Source organism: Andrena cerasifolii, chromosome 14, assembly GCF_050908995.1.
Source record: "Andrena cerasifolii isolate SP2316 chromosome 14, iyAndCera1_principal, whole genome shotgun sequence".
Lineage (NCBI taxonomy): Eukaryota > Metazoa > Arthropoda > Insecta > Hymenoptera > Andrenidae > Andrena > Andrena cerasifolii.
In genome coordinates this window covers 9,312,461-9,328,550 of record NC_135131.1, presented here as the reverse complement: position 1 = coordinate 9,328,550, position 16,090 = coordinate 9,312,461, and the positions used below count along the sequence as shown (strand labels likewise).

At 48.0% G+C, this 16,090-nt stretch overlaps 1 protein-coding gene across 2 annotated transcripts in view; it reads right to left on the bottom strand.

Moving 5' to 3' along the window:
- Cep164 (centrosomal protein 164) overlaps window positions 1–13,000 on the bottom strand; it is a 40,547-nt gene extending 27,547 nt beyond the window's left edge. The window contains exons 1-2 of one of the 2 annotated variants that reach the window (XM_076826490.1): window positions 12,797–13,000; window positions 8,061–8,210 (exon numbers count right to left, since the gene is read on the bottom strand). The gene's annotated coding sequence lies outside the window, so the exon portion shown is untranslated. The remainder of the gene's footprint in view (window positions 1–8,060; window positions 8,211–12,796) is intronic. The other variant, XM_076826491.1, reaches the window with a different exon arrangement.
- Between the last annotated feature and the right edge of the window lie 3,090 nt (window positions 13,001–16,090).

Sequence of the window (16,090 nt, the reverse complement as noted above, 5' to 3'; positions counted from 1 at the left end):
GATTCGAAATGGAAGCGCTGGGAAATACGAGTGAACGCTACGCTCAACGACAGCAACAACGGTTCGTTCACACCGCATTTCTCTAATCAAACGCAATTTCCCGCTGCCTGGCTGTCGCGTCAAAGGGACGCGGCTGAAAGTACGCGAGCGCGTAGACGATTCGCGAGCGACAGTACTTTTCACGCTTCATTTCCAGTTCAAACATCAAAGCCTCGTCGTCGTCGGTCAAGTTGAAGCGCGGATGCAACCGCTCGCCGCGAAAAGTGATCAAGAAAACCTATATTCCCTTGTGGAAAGGGACAACGAACTTAGCCGATGGCGGGGCTGGCGAAGCTTGCCTGCGAACAACCGAATCGTCCAACGCGAACGCTCGTCCATCGGATAAAGCGTATCTGTTCCCGCGTACCGAGAGAAGCACGCCTCTCGGTATGCAACGTCGAGGCTTCGCCGACCTCTTCGATCGTTAAAAAATATCCCGGAGCTGTCCGTCGAATGATAATGCGCGCTCCTTCCGTGTTTGCGAATCGCCCGGCTCTCCCAATATTCCCCTCGCGCGACGACGAGGTAAACACCGCCAGTGAGTAAACGAAGTGCAACAACGGCGCCGTTGTTTTCCCCGCGGTGTGCTCGGTCTCCCCTGCCGAAGACCGGGAACAGCCCGGATGGAAGGACTCGCGATGAAGAGCGTAGAATAGAACAGAAGAAAGTCGCGCGCTTCTGAGAACGCAAGCGACAGTAGGAAAGTGGACAATGCAATTTTTAGAGGCCCAACCGCCCAAGAATCGGCTATTGTGATACGCGCGCGGCTCCTCGCGAATGGATGCGTCGACGTGCAATCGCGAAACTCGCATCTAGGTAATTTCCCGTCCACCCTCTCGGCGGGCGCGCCACCCCGAGCACATTGTGCCCGAATAATGTCGAAACGGGCGAGCGCTCGTTCCCCTAGCGCGGGAATCCGCGAAGAAAAGGCTCCTCCGCTTCTGGAAACGCGCCGAGGACACTGCCACTGTTTTCTTTCGATAGGCGACGCTAGTTAGGGCGCTGCTTTCTTTGCCGCGAGGGTGGTCCCTCGGCATCGGGCTGGCTCTTATTCTAGCGCTGAAGTCGCGATACTTGGTCTCTGCCAAGGTGGAACCGTGGATGAACGAGGGTAAAGCCTGTTAGGTGCACTGCTAGTCAAGTTCCCTGATAGAGGGTGGTTGTATAGGGAGGAGCGATGCTTCTCTCAGCGTCTCGCAAAGTGGGTGATAAATTGTGCGATAATCCACTTGCAGGTAACCACGAAATTCATCCTCTGGATCGAATTCCACTTGCCTCTTATTTATGAATCACCTTCGGTGTAGCAATCGCTTAGCTGTCACCTGAATCGCCCTGCGTCGCAAACAGTCGTCGTCGCTCTTTGTAAGAATCCAGTTGCAACAGCAAACACGCGATACCTATCGCGCAGGTATCGAGAGAAATTGTCCACGGGTCACAACAAGAGGCTCCACTTTCCCCTGTCGCCTCGTCCAAGATCGCGCCTGGCCGACGCACAAAGGGAACGATATAAACGTTCGATAACCAGAGCCGGAGGCCGGAAATCCAAAGATTTCCAGCGCTTTGTGATCGCGATTGTTGGCCGGGCGTGAACGTCGAGGATTCGCGGGCAAGCACGTGAAAAAACACGCGACGCGACACTGGCGGCAGACAATTTCGAATTTCAAAATATCCCACAAACACGATGGGTCAAGCGCGGGGGAAAGGGGGTCACAATGAAGGGACGCGGAGTGAGGGAGAGAATGAGGGAGTTGGAATTGAAGGGAACGGTGAAAAGGCTCGCTGACAAGTCCTAGAGCCGGAGGCTCCCGCGGCTCCTCGGCCTCTTCTCAAATTTCAAAACTCGATTCTTCGACAAATTAGCCGCGGACATTGAGGAGGTGGCAGACCCGTGAGGAGGGGCCCGTTTTCATTCGATTATAACCGCCCGTGGGACGTTGGCCGCGGCTTTTTACGCGTCGGCCCGCGAGAACGGCTCGAGTGGATCGATTTGAAAGCGGACAGGGAACCGAGCGTGTCCTTCTCACCTGAGACAGTATCTTTGTGCATCGTTCGGACAATGCAGGGGGAATCGAGTTCCCGCGCTTTTCCATCGGACCTTTGTCGTTTCCACCGCGAACCTGCAGATTTCTGCAAGCCTCCAATAAACTCGTGACTGTCCTTCTCTTCTTGGAGGTTCGAGCTGGCCTTGGATCACAGCAGAGCACGATCAGCGAGGGATCAAGCGAGAAGTACCAGCTTGCGTCAGATTTCGTTAAACTTTTTCTCCGTTCCAGGTGGAACGGGGAAAGTTTCGTTACAAGAGTCGAAGTGATCAAGGAGTCAGCGGAGGAAGAAATGGGAAGCACGGCGCCGACGATATCTACTTCTCGACGCTGGCAGGCAGCCTCGACATGGACGATGGAAATTTACTGCAACGGGCGTCGCGTCGCGTCGAGTGGATGTGTCGATGAGAAAATTGAAAAATTGGATTCCGACGCGCGACGTCGCTCGAAGGATACCGGGGCCAATTTGGGGACCTCGCTAGAGCGGCCTCTTCTTATCCGATTTATCGTTGCTCCATTACCTCGAGCTGGCTCGCAGCTTGCCTCCGGAGGAAAGAATCTTTTCAAACGTCGAAATTCTGCCCGGCCGAAGCAGCGGGAGAAAATTATGCACCACGAGGATATTAATGAAGCTCGAAGACCGGTCTCGCTTGAAATCAACCCTCGTTGATTGCAGTGTCAAACTGATCCTGTAACTGGCAATCTTAGAGCACCGTAGTCCAGGCTCCAAGGGCAACCGGGCATTATCGATAGTTGGCACGAAGGATACAATTAACGCGGGAAATAACAGCAATCGTCCACGCTGCCAAGCGGAAATGGAATAAATTTAAATTCGTAGGTATCGAGGCCCCTGACAATGAGTGCCTCCGCTAATGACTTCTCGATCGTCCATCCCCGTCTCCAGCAGCCGCATGTTTTCTCCGAGCACTAGAAAACTCGCAGTTTTCGAAGCGAGACGGGGGAACCGTCCGCGGGGGACCTTGGGAATTTTCGCGCACCGAAAAATCGTCGGTCGCAATTAATTCACCGTGTCCACCGCGTGTAACGAAGTGTACGCTCGCGCGTTTTATTTATTCCTTCCGTCTCTCTAGTTTCTTTTCTATTTTGCATCTGCCGTAATTTGTTCGTTTTAATTAATTTCCATCGCGGCGGCAAGACGACGACACGGCCGCGCACAATTCGTTACACTCGCGCGCATTATGCGGGGCAAATAAGCATATAAATAATGAAGCCGGCGATGCGCGACAATTTAATTACAACGTTCGCGCGGATTTCTTCCCCCGAATCGGCGTGTACCCGGGCCCGGGAAACCGTGCAGGTTCCATCAGTAATTACGACAAAGACGCACACAAGTGCTGCTAATGAACACTTCATTCGGGCACCGACTACAAATAATTTACATCCTCGGCCGGAGGAGCTGCAATTTCTATCACAATAACGCTTCTAGCCGCCTCCGCGGAAACGCGCCCGTCGAATCCTTCCTTCTTACTGAATAAACATTCCCCGCTGGACTAATTGTGGCAGACGGGGCCGAAACTTCGAAGCCACTGTTTCAGCAAATTGTCGAAACGCTGGCTACCTTCTGCGGTGATTTTGCTTCGAGGAGGGCGAAGGGAATAGTTTTTGTCTGACGAAATCTTGAGGGAAATGGAGGAGAAAGTCTATGATATTTGTGGCGTGTAATGGTGAAGATAGGACAGCTGCCGGGACACTCTAATTTTTCTAATTAATGGTAGACTACTGTGTTTTTTTTTTTAATTTGTTTCAGAGAAGTTAGTTATTGTTTCTTTGAGTTTGGTGAATTTTTAAGCGATTCGTAACTGTGCTGCGTGTTACTGGATGTATAGTGGGGTAGGTTGACACGAGTGGTTGAAATGTTGTAATGTTTCCAGCCAGACAGCGAATACTACTTAAATGGTTGGCGAGGCAAGTGAACGAGTAGGCCTACGTGCCGACGGATCGCGACTCCCGTCGCGTGGCAAACAATTCCCCGACCAAACTTTACTCCTTTTCCTCTGAATGCAAAACCTCGGAAGTATTCAAACTTCGTTGAAAGATGGCAGAAAAACTAGTGCAGAATTCAGTGATGCTAGGGAAACTAGCAAATATAGTGTCTCAGTTCGAGAATTCTACAGAAACATCACTTCAGCTTTGCATTTCTATGATATCCAAGTGCAAGTCTGACTCATGATGCTGAACTTATTCTTCGTTATTTGCAAATTCTAATAGCACTCTGCTATTCCAAATTTTCGAAGCACTTCGACGACGTATCCCTTTCTTCAGAATATTATCTCCCTTATATTATATTTCGTCATCGAAAAGCTTCAATCCCTTCTTTCCTATGAACCTCAGAATTCTTAAAAAAAATCCCAAAAATGAACTGGTTTACTGATTCCCGACGAAGAAGAAGTTTGCCCCGTTATTTCACAGTTTGCCCACGGAATCTCCTTTAACGATTCCCCTCTCGGAGGAGATTCGGGCGCGAATCGAATTGCCAAAGTTCGTTCTTCGGCGACAGGGCCTCGGAGCGGAGTGCTCGAAAATTTTCATATTTACGGACGTATTCCATTATGCTGCGGAGAGTTCGAACGGAGGTGTCCGCATTGAAATCCCGCTGGACAAAAGTTGTGTGTCGCGGACGTGTCCAAACATTGTCGAGCGCAGATGTGCCGCTTGGCTTTTTACAATAAGAACGTCCGCCTGGGACGCGTGATTCGCAAACTTTTTCTAACGCGCAGAGAAATATTTTGCTCCGATCGAAACGTGAACGAAAATCCACGCGGAGCTTGCTTCGACTAAAACTATTGCTACTCTAAGGGTCAAGGGGTGCAGTCGCCTTAAATATATTTACAGAATAATTACTGTGCACCAGTGCGACGACGAAAGTCACGTTATGGTAGATTCTTAGCAAGGTAACTCTATTCGAATGCAAACCTAAATTGCTGGATTGTATAACACGCTATCAGCTGTTTGGATTTAAATACAGCGTAACGCACAGTTAGAAGCAGATCGAGTAAATGTATATTAATACCGCGGAATCTACAACTTTAAAACGAGGGTTCGTTGGATCCTTCGTTGGATTAGACAGGTTCTAGGATATTCAAACCACACATGCTTTCCTGAAAACGTCCTCTGCACCCCAATTAAACAACCCCGAAAACACGAAACCTCTACCCAGCACCCCGTGAGAAACGCTCACGAAGTGTCGTTAGCTTCTACGGAAGATCTACAGAAAGAGGAAGAAGAATCTTAGAAAATAGAAGGTCGAAAGCAATGGAAAAAACAAACCAAAAAAAAAAGCAGAAAGACATACCGATGTAAGGATCCTCGCATCAGGCGTCGATCGAAGTGCCCCCTCGATGCGCCGCATCCGTGTAAAGAAAAGAGATAAGGTTGCGGGGGGTGAAGAGGGAACGAGTCGATCGGGATAAAGAAGAGAAAAAGCGAATCCGGCGTGTAAACTGTGCGTAACCTGACGCCACGCGCTGGTGGCAAAAAACTAAACGCAGAAAAGGTCCCAACTATTTCGAAAACCATGGCCTGCCCCGCGGCCTCTCTCCCACCCTCTGCCGAGGACCCTGTGTCTCCGTCCCGCGCAGGTGCCCCCGTATCGGTCGCCTCGCCTCGGATCGCTGGTATTATGGTGCACCCCTCTCGAACTCCGTAGATGCAGTTCGATTCACGAGCGTGTATTTGCACGCGAGAGCCGCACATTTGCATTGGATACTCTCTCCCTTGCTCCGGCGTGTACGTGTGCATCGATACAGACGCGGTAATGCGTGTAAATTTCGACAGGAACAGAGAGGGTGGCGGAGGTTGGACAGGGTGAGAGTTTCGGTGGTTGCGAAGAGGAAGATAGGAGCTGCGAGCGGAGAGAAGGGACGCTGGAGAAATCCAGCGGAGGGACGGAGAAGGACGTTGAGAAAGAGTCGATTCGGGCGAGAGGAACGAGAGAGGTGAGGATAAGGAGGGTAGGAGGAAGGGGGGTGCCGGAGAAAGAGAGAAGGACACGCGTCTGCAAAGGAGAAATCATTAAAAAAATCCGAAAACAAAGGAGAGGGGCGTGCCTCGAGCCAAGATGGCCGTGCTACTGGCGGCCCGGAGGCAGGAGCTTTTAATTAATGCAAAAAAAGCGAGGGGTGCGCGCAGAGGAAGGGGGTTAGCAGCGGCACAAGGGAGTCGGAAAGAGTTCCACGATAGCCGCGGCGCCTCCCGATTTCTCCTTCCCTCCTTACCCAACCCCTTTTTCCTTCCCGCCGCCCACCGATGCGAAACCGATGCGGTTTTCGGATAAAAGTCGAAAGTACCGATCGCTCGATATCCCGCCGAGCCGTCGGTGTGTCTGTCTATACAGGCGGCCAGCGATCGACGTTGCGCCGATAATAGTCCCCGCTGCCTGGAAAGGGGGCTGCCTCTTCTTGCGCTGACTGTACCGTAATGGGGTAGATGTGTGCTTTGTGTGCACCAGCCCTTCGGGAGTGTTACAACGGGTGGGGATATCCAAACAGGAGGTGGGGACATTCGTAATAACTCGGGCTAGAGTCGCTGCGACGCAAGAGACGCCTCGAGCGCCTCGAAATATTTCCAATAGAGTTTCCATCTTTTCCGAATCCCACCCCCTCACATACGTGACGACGCGCGCGATGGCGTAGACGCTGAGTCGTCGATTTAAATTGTTTTCCACGTCGATATACCGCGCGCGGAGGACCGATCTCTTCCCATACAGCCACCCCTACACCCGCGCAAAAATCAACATGGCAGATAGGACGCAGAGATGGCGGACGCGGGCCGACTCTCGTCTCGCCTGCTTCACCCTCGCGCCCTCCGCGAGCTCCGGGAAAACTGGATTATCGGATTTAAATGCGAAATCGCGGATTTACAGGCCCGAAAACTATGCTCGGGGACCGAGGCGGTAGCGCAAATCGTTGCTAAATAACCAGCTAACGAGCCGACTTATGAGGGAATTCTTCGCTCCTCGACGAGCCGGTGACTTCGTCGGGGACGGATGTCGACAGCCGACGAATTTACATGGGATTCGCGGCCTAATGCCACTGGGGGAACGTGTTTTCTCCTTCTTCCGGGGACGAAATTCACGGATTATCCCTCGCTCAGGTTTTTTTGTTATGCATGAGCTGGAGATAAACGTTCTCCAGGGTGAGGGCCGAGTGTTTGGAGGTTGGCGGGTCGGAGGGTCTGGGTGCTTTCGGGGGTTGGGCTTCTGCTTTCGGAAGCAATACTATTTACAATAGCTGTGACAACCTTATTCTCTAAATTCCTAACACTCCTTTTGACAACGTCCCTTTCAGGGTGTGTAAACAGATATTTTTATCAGTACCCTGCGTTAAATTTTCAAGCAAGACTTCTTTATCGTTTTATACAACTTCGCTTATTTCTATCGGTTCGTTACACCATGAAGTAAAAAACTACTTAGCTCGTGGATTCGCAATTTTGTCCAGAACCCTGGTTTGCAAGCTTCTAGAGTCTAAGGGATGAACGTTCGCAAATATCCCTCACAATTACGAAACTTGTCTCATAAACTCTCGCAACATCTACTGCTAAAGAAACACTAGACTCAGCCACAAAATATATATTCAGAGTCAACCCTAAAATCTCCGCGATACAATTGAAGAAAATAAAAATCCTACTGATATATTTCCCGGGATTTAAATCAGGCTATCCTATGTCAAATTCTATTCTTCTTGCATGAAAAGTACTCAAGTGGCGCTAAAAGTAAGTACATTCTTTCGATGATGACAGATACGTGTTCGAATTCGCGGGAGATTTGCAACTACGTTTCGCGGAAGCTCGCGGAAATGCGTTTCAATGAGAAGCATGTCTCCCTTGGAGGCGTTCCGCCGTCCTCCATCTTTCTTTCCTTCCGGAGGAGAACGCGTTCGCCGTATTACGACCCCTCGGTCTTTGCATTTACCGTGCGATGCGCAGGGGGTTGTTTTCGCGTGACCATGTTCAATTACTTACCGAGCGAGTGTGTCGGGATCGACAAGGGAAAGGCAAGACATCGGGAGGAAGGCGGCTGGTTGCATCGAGGGGTTGGTAGACCGGAGCCATTAGTAGAAAAATATTTTCCAAGGGGCCATTTCGAGTGCCACCGGCATAAACCCTTTAGGGCTGCAACAGAACGACGGGGGTTATAAATGACTTACGTATCTCGATCGAGGGCTTAATGACAAAATGGCGACGCGAGGAAGACGTTAGGGTCTAAAACTCAAGCTATCTCCTTACACTCTACCCTTTCACTGTTGAATAATCGGCATTCCTCTATTTCAAGTATGGAAATATTCATTAGAAACTTTGAATACCAATGGAGAGACGTTACTGTCACGACTAAGTAGGGGAGGCCGAGGCAGATTGTAACAAGGGGTAAATTGTAACATAAGTAAAATCTTTTGAACGACAAATCTGGTAACCCACAGCATCCGAGAGCTGCTTCACGATATCAGCACCGTCGGTTTTAGTGACACAAACAAGCGTTATGTATTCAATTTGTGGTTATAGTCCAGAATTTTAGTATTTAGAGCACGTAAGTAAATGTTGTCTTAGCACTTTTATTTCAATTAACCGTCATTAGAAACCGTTTGAATTTTTGCTTTTTTATCGCAAACGAATCAGTACACATTGGTTTATTATAATGTGTACGCATTTTAGTAATTTGATGTTTAGTTTCTCGTTTGCTGAAATAAAATGCAAAAATTCAAGCTCGGGGTAAATTGTAACACGCTACTAGTTACTCCGCTCTAAATGGCGATAAAGCAAGCTATTTGCTGACACACCAGAAAAAGATGCTCTAGACGCACAAGAGAACAATCGAGAATCCAAAAAGTATAAAAAAAAGTATAAAGACAAAAGTAAAGAAAGCGAAAAAGAAGATTTTGATCGAATCAGATGAATAAGCAATTATTGTTTAACTCATGTATATCAAATGTTTAATAATGATATGTGTTTTCATTTATATTTTTTAGAAATGTTTATTTGTGTTCATATTTGTATTTAAATAAGTAAAATAGATGTGTTACAATTTACCTCGGGACTGGGGCACATTGTAACAAAGGTTCAGATTTGTTTAAGATGAAGCTAGATGTTTAAGTGTCCAAGATTTTGTCACGTACTTTCACGCAATTAGTTCACCACGTATGTAAGTAGTAAATCACGCAAATTATTTCCTGATCGAGGATAACACTTTCGAGAAAAAACTGCGAAAACTTTTTTTGGTACAATCTACCCCGGTCTTCTACACAAAAAGTAATTAACTTTACGATCGATGTAAGACATAAAAATTTGTCAAAATTACACAGCCCACGGGCTGGTCCAGTAAAGCATCCACAACTACAGGCTCGCAATCGTTTAATTCTCCATAAACACCCCTAAATTAAGGTACCACGTAGCCTCCCCTATCCTCGAGCTGTCATCCTTCCTTTTCCAAAGCAGACCACGCTCTCCATCGCGAGGAGCATAAAAAACAGGCAGAAACGTATGCATAAACGATGACGATGGCTCGAAGGTCGCGCGTTCTCAAGATGGCGACCGTCGAGCCCCTGTCGCGGAGGGCGCATCAACGGCCAGGAGGGATGATAATCGAATGCAAAAGTGGGGTGTTCCGGATCGCCTCGCAGCGATCAAACTTTCAGAGCGCATTAATCCTATGCGCGCGTGCAATTGTTGCAGATACCGTTAAACCTTAAACCCGTGGGTTATCCCACGCAACCCCCGCACCCCTGCGGCAAATAACAAGGACCAACGGTACTTAACATATGCGCATAAATCTATTATTAAAATTCGCGGCCTTTGTGCGAGCGTGTCTCCCAACATTTTTCTTTCGTACCCCAGCCCCGCGTACATATGGAGCCTTCGTGGAATCCGAGGAGCGCATTAAAAACCGCGCCATCCATATGCCGTTGCGACTCTAATCATAGCTATTATCGCGAGCACACCTCGACACCCCCCCCCCCACCCACCCCTCCTTTTAACCCGCCATTCCATTCTTCTCGCGACACGGGGACGTATAACGTTAATGACGCGTGGTGCGCTACCAAGGGGATGAAAAATCGTGACCGATGTTGATTTTTCTGCATTTACGCGCGGCATTATGGAGCACGATAATTCACAGGGAGAAAGGGAGAATTTGCGCTGGTGAATATTCCGGGGAGAGCTTTCTGGAATCAAGGAGCAGAGCGTTTGTGAAGCGTCACGTCCTGGGCTTAAGCCTCTTCGGTTAGAATTCGAGGGTGTGTCCACAGTTTCGTGCCATGGTAATTCTTGCGATTTTCTATCCTATCGAAAACTCTCCACAGTGTTTAAATCGTCCACGTCAGTGGCAGAGTCAGCCGAGCTCGTTTCACTTTTTGTCACTCCGCGAGAAAGGATATCAACATCGTCCCCGAAATTGTGTATCGCCGTTAAATCGACGAGAGCTTCACGGACCCCGAAAGGCGACGACACGGAGGACGAGGAGAATCACGATGGGGATGGTGGACCCGCGTTCGCTCGCGGGATATCGAAGAGTACAACACACAATTTCCCTCGAACCACTAGCCCGCTACAAAGGATGTCTTCTGCTTCTGACAAGCATTCAGTGGGAAAAGCTAGCGGCGGAGGGGGGCGGGACAAGTTCCTTGCGGAAGCGAAAGGACATCGTGGTATAGCGTGCGGGAGGACAGCGTCTTTAGGATCCTCGGACGAGGGCACTTGACAATGGCCGGGGCGAAACGACTTTTCCGCGTCGGACCTTTGACAAGGCGAGCTCTCGGTCGTGGGTATATACCGCATCCACCGCGCTGGTTCTATTCTCGTAACCCACCCCATCGGCTCCTTTTATTCCAACGACGGGGCTCGCTCGCGAAATTTCTGATAGAAATTTTAGCAATTTCCCAAATGGTTCCTTTTCTCGTCGAGAAATCGAGCGGTCAATTAAAAGGGACCGGCAGCCTCGCTCCACCCTCGCACGATAAAGGGGAATGGGGTTGTTCCCAGTCATATCCCAAGTTATTCGGTTTCAATCCAATTCCTTCGACGCGAGCTTTGCCACCGTAGAGAGCAATATCTGTTACTTTGAGAATTTCTAGCGATAGGATTGGGGATGATCAAGGGGTTGCTGTCTAGTCCGCCTCGATGGAAGTTTAGCGATCGAATTATGGTTTCGAAACCATATCAATTTTCCTTGCGTACTTATGCGTATACATTGAATCGCACCTCCTGATGCTATATCGCGCCGCGCTTATCGCATGCAGCTAGAAATCTGCTAAACCTGCTTGTGTCTAAAACTAATAATACTTTGATGATGATTGCGCATTACGAGCAGACTGTCGCTGTCATCTGCGAATGAAAGAGATGCTCTCGACTTTGTATGGAGATTTATCGGGAATGTTAAAAGCGGAGAGGAGAAAAATTGATAAGGGGAGAGGGAACGGAACCGTAATGGCTTTACTGTTTGCAGTCAACGGAGCATACAGCCATTTTCTATCAAGAGTTGGCTCGTTAGCGTTTAAGCGTAATTGCATCACTCGTAAACTGGCGTGCCCCGAGGGGGAACCCGAGTCGCCTTACAAAGTCGCGTGAGTCATTTTGATTGGATCCAGAAATTAAGGGTGGTAAAATGGCGGCCGCGCGAAACTGCCCTTGGCGAGCATCCGGTTTCACGACAATGCCCATCAAACGTAGCGAGCAGTCTTGCAATTTTTATAATTGCAACGAGCTAACGAGTCGACGACACTGCACCGTCGTTTTTAATTTATAATTAACGACACCCTTTCCGCCGACATCGCTGCAGTCTCGATACAGCCCGCCAGAAAATAATGATGCAACAATTATGAATTTCAAGGGCGAACCGGCGTTTTCTAAAGGTGAATCTCGATGGTAAGATCGCTATTGGACGAGGACTATGTTATTCGACGATCCAGATTACTGCCTTGCTCTATTCTAATTCTCATTTAGAATACTTGCTAATTCTCTTCTGGAGCTCGAAGCTTTAATCAAAGTCTTATCTTTAAAATAACTACTTACTTCGCAGAATTAATTAACAATCACGGTACATGCAGTAGAAAATGTGTTACACTTCCCTGTACAAATATGAATAAAGGAAGGAGGAACCAAAGGAAGAATTAGTTTAAATACATTTCTGGCCTGTTAAAAGAGTAATCGAGTAATTCGGGAATTTAATAAGGAGCTCGGATCGAGGATCGTTAATAGAACGAACAGGTGCCAAACAGGGAGGACAAAGTAGCGAAACGCGGCAAGACGTCGACGTTTCCGTCGCTATCAGCAAGATATACTGGTATTTTATCTCATTCGATTACCGAGGACACGCGGCCTCGCAGTATTATCGAATTTATTATGAATTTTCGGGGAACGGCAATTTCCCGGGGGCAACGAAGAAGCTCCGTCGGGTTGCCAGTGATTCCCACCCTTTTTCAACCGGAGGGACTCCATTTCTATCTCCAGCCGACCGGAAGTCTCGCGCGAATGGCTGCTCAGCCATTTCCGCGCCAAGAAGAAATCAAATGAGCGAACGATGGAAGCCGCCGGGTATTGGGAACGGGGGTGTTAGGGTGATGTACTAAAAAGATAGGCTCGAAGGAAGGGATAAGGGTCCCCTTCGGCACTCTTACTGTACCCTTCCAATAATTTTAGAGAATGTTTCACCGTTTCTACCCTCTCTGTCGTTTCTTTTTCTTTCCCTCGTCCCTTGCTTTTGCACTTACCCTTTCCTCGGTCCGCGTGACGCGTTGCGTGTCCGGTAAGGCGAGAAATCCTTTTTCTGATCGTTAAGGATAAACGTTGGGGCTCGGCTCGTCCTTTCCTCCTTCGGGGTGACGTTCTCCAAGCGGCGGCCGAGCGAGCGAGGAGAATTGCTTCGACAGACGTTTCAAGCACGTTCTTTATTTCTTATTTAATATATTCACTCTTCGATTAAATGCGGAGTCGTTGCTTTATTTTTGTATACTTGGTATTCGGCGATGAACGTCACTTTGCGAGAAGAGAGTATTTATCGAGGCACGTTGTAACGTAATCGCGATATGTTTGTTATGAAATATGTAAATTAATTCGTACCGAACTAAATAGTTTCTTTTCAATTCTTCCTACACGAGTGAGTACTAAGCACTTTACTAATACTATTACGAAGCAGCTGCCACTTTTATACCTGTCACGTTACCGTTGTCTGATTCTACTGAATTGCAGACGTGCGAAAACAAATCACGGAATAGATTAAGTAGGTTCCCTGTTCGCGGTCGTCGCGATACTAAACGAGGACGACTGCTTCCCCACTTTTCCAAACCTGTACCTCGCGCGATAAGGAGGAATATTTACGATTCACATTGGCCGCAGTTCCAAATACGAACTCCAACAGTCATGGAAACATAAATAGCAGGCACGTTCATGCAAATCTCGACCATCTTATGTTATGTATTTACTTAGTTTCACTCACGGTGTAATTACATTTATTTATACTATGCTCCTGCTGCAGCAAAAATTGATGATCGTTATTTAAATGACGTTACCGTTCGCTCATCGGGATTTATTCAGCCAGTTTAATAAAATGTGATACCATACCACTTAATTACCCTCGATCTCCATTCTGTTTTGATTAATTCTGACTCGATGAAACTCAAATACCTTAAATGAAGGGTAAGGAGAAAAACAGAGATTGTCACAAAACAGCGTACCTAATCGAGGAAATTAAGTTTTAATACTTTAATTCGTCAGCGAAGAAAGAATGTTCAATGAACTTGATTTTCTTATATAACTTTCTTCTTAAATAATGTCTCGTTTTATCTTGACGACAAAAGCTAATGCTTAGGCAAGGAGTGCTTATGCTTAGCATTCCATATTTCGTTCCAGTGCAGAGAGACGTTTCCTGTTTTTAACCAGTACACCAAATCTTTAACGTTATCTTACGGGAGTATTTGATCTTTATAAATCTTTGTGATTGGACAGTTTTGTGGTCCCAGTTGTCACCAACAAAATCCCTACTAACATATAAAAGTGAAACGTTGTCTGTTTGTTTGTCCTTCTTTCACGATTAAACGGTTCAACGGATTTCAATGAAATTTAGAATATACATTACACACTTCTTAGATTAGTTTATAGGCTATTTATTTTTTTAGGCTTTTTTGCTTTGTAAACATCATAAATACTTCCCGGGTGAAACCGGGTAACGGGTCAGCTAGTACGTTATAAATCACAAAGTCACGAAAAATGGACATTCCCGTTTCCCCTCCGCACCCTTAATATTCTGATGCTCGAGATAAATTCGAATTAGGAATACTGTATTTTAGAAAAAGTCTTTTAGAGATCTAGATATATTCCAGCGAAACGTACATCAGTAATTTTCTCGTTTCCCGTCGAGCATAATATGAACACAGTTGTTCAACTAGGATACCTACTCCTGTTTAGCAACTTGCGAATAAGCTACTTCGAGCAAACATTAACGAGAATATCACGCGGACGCGTTTAATAAAAGTCATTAGAATGAGCCAAAGTTAAGCTGGCCCTCGTTTATTTCAGCTTAAATACAATTAAGGAACTCCTCGCAGCGAGGAGTTACAGGGAAATTGCATTATTCGCTGCAAGTGTCATTTACCTGTAGAGAACGCTCTACGGATTCGTATCGTTAGAGATGAAGGATAAAGTCTATTTAGGAGTGATTGCAGGAAGTACGATTTCATCCTGCGCTGTGAGAGTAAATTAAGCGAGACTTGAATCTTTGAAAAGGTGTACGGATAAATCATTCCCCTCCTTTCTGACAGGGAGAATTAATCGTTTGCTCGCATCGATATTAATCAATAATCCATTCCCTCAACTTGCCCTACTACTTTCCCCTCAAGGTTATAATAACCCTTAGGCCTGATTGCGATATAAACTGAACTCTATACAGTTTTCATTCAGCCTTCATTTACCGATGTTCCAGCCAAAGAATCGATATTTCAAGAAGTACAATAATCTCTCATTCATGAAACGAGACCCGCCCATCTCTTTCCAGCAGCTCGCCTAACGGAAATCGGTAAAAGAGAGCCAAGGAAAAGCGAAAGAGAAGCCCAGCCACTGTCCCGCGATCATTGAACTCAATCAGGATCGATGGAGAATCCCTCGGAGCAATCCGAGGAGTAACGATCCGTCACGGTTCCGCGACAGACCGACAAAAAAAAAACCCCCGGAACAAAATGCCTTCCTAATCCATTATCGCGAGGCGCGCATTTCGCCTCGGCTCCATCGTGGCCGTCAGATCGGCCGTAGCTATCGTTTCACGCTCGCATCCCGCGCATCTGCCGTCGTTGACGGTATCGGGAACCGTCGCGTCAGGAGGAAACCATCAGCCCGGCCGACCCTCTTCCTTCCTCCCTATCTAGCCGAGTTACGAACTACCATGAGAGGAAAATGAGAATGCGAATGGTCGACGCACCGTTCCCGTGTACACAGGTGGATAAGTGCGCGTGAATGACACACGGCGGGGCAAAGGGGTGGGTTTGCCGTGCACAGTGGAAGGAACGGGAAGAGGGGGAGGGCTAGGAGGAGGCAGGGAACGCGCGATGGCAAGGGAGCCTCGCAAAACGGCCGATCTGACGGTGGGATGAAAGGGGTGGGCAAGAGCGGAGGGGTGGTTGGACTGCGCGACGTGTGCGACGGCTTGCAGCGGGAATAGGAACAGGAATATGAATATTCCTGGTGTTGGCACACCCTGCGGGATATATATTCAGGGGCGAGTCACCCCGCCCGCGGAAAAAAAGTCGACAATGCACCGAGGGGTTGCGATTTAAATGCAGTCGCCGGCGATTGGCGAAGCCGCGGGGTGGTGGGCGTGGCCGACGTGCCTTATGATTTTATATGTAGCCTCTTGATAGCTCCAGCTGCACCCCGCTCGTCCCGTAGCCACCCGCCCCCCTCCGACAGTCGACTATCCGACACCCGACCACCCTCCTCTCGCTCTTCCACCGATGGCACAGAGCTCTTCCTCCCCCGATGCGGCTGCATCCGCGCTCGAATGCATAAAATACACG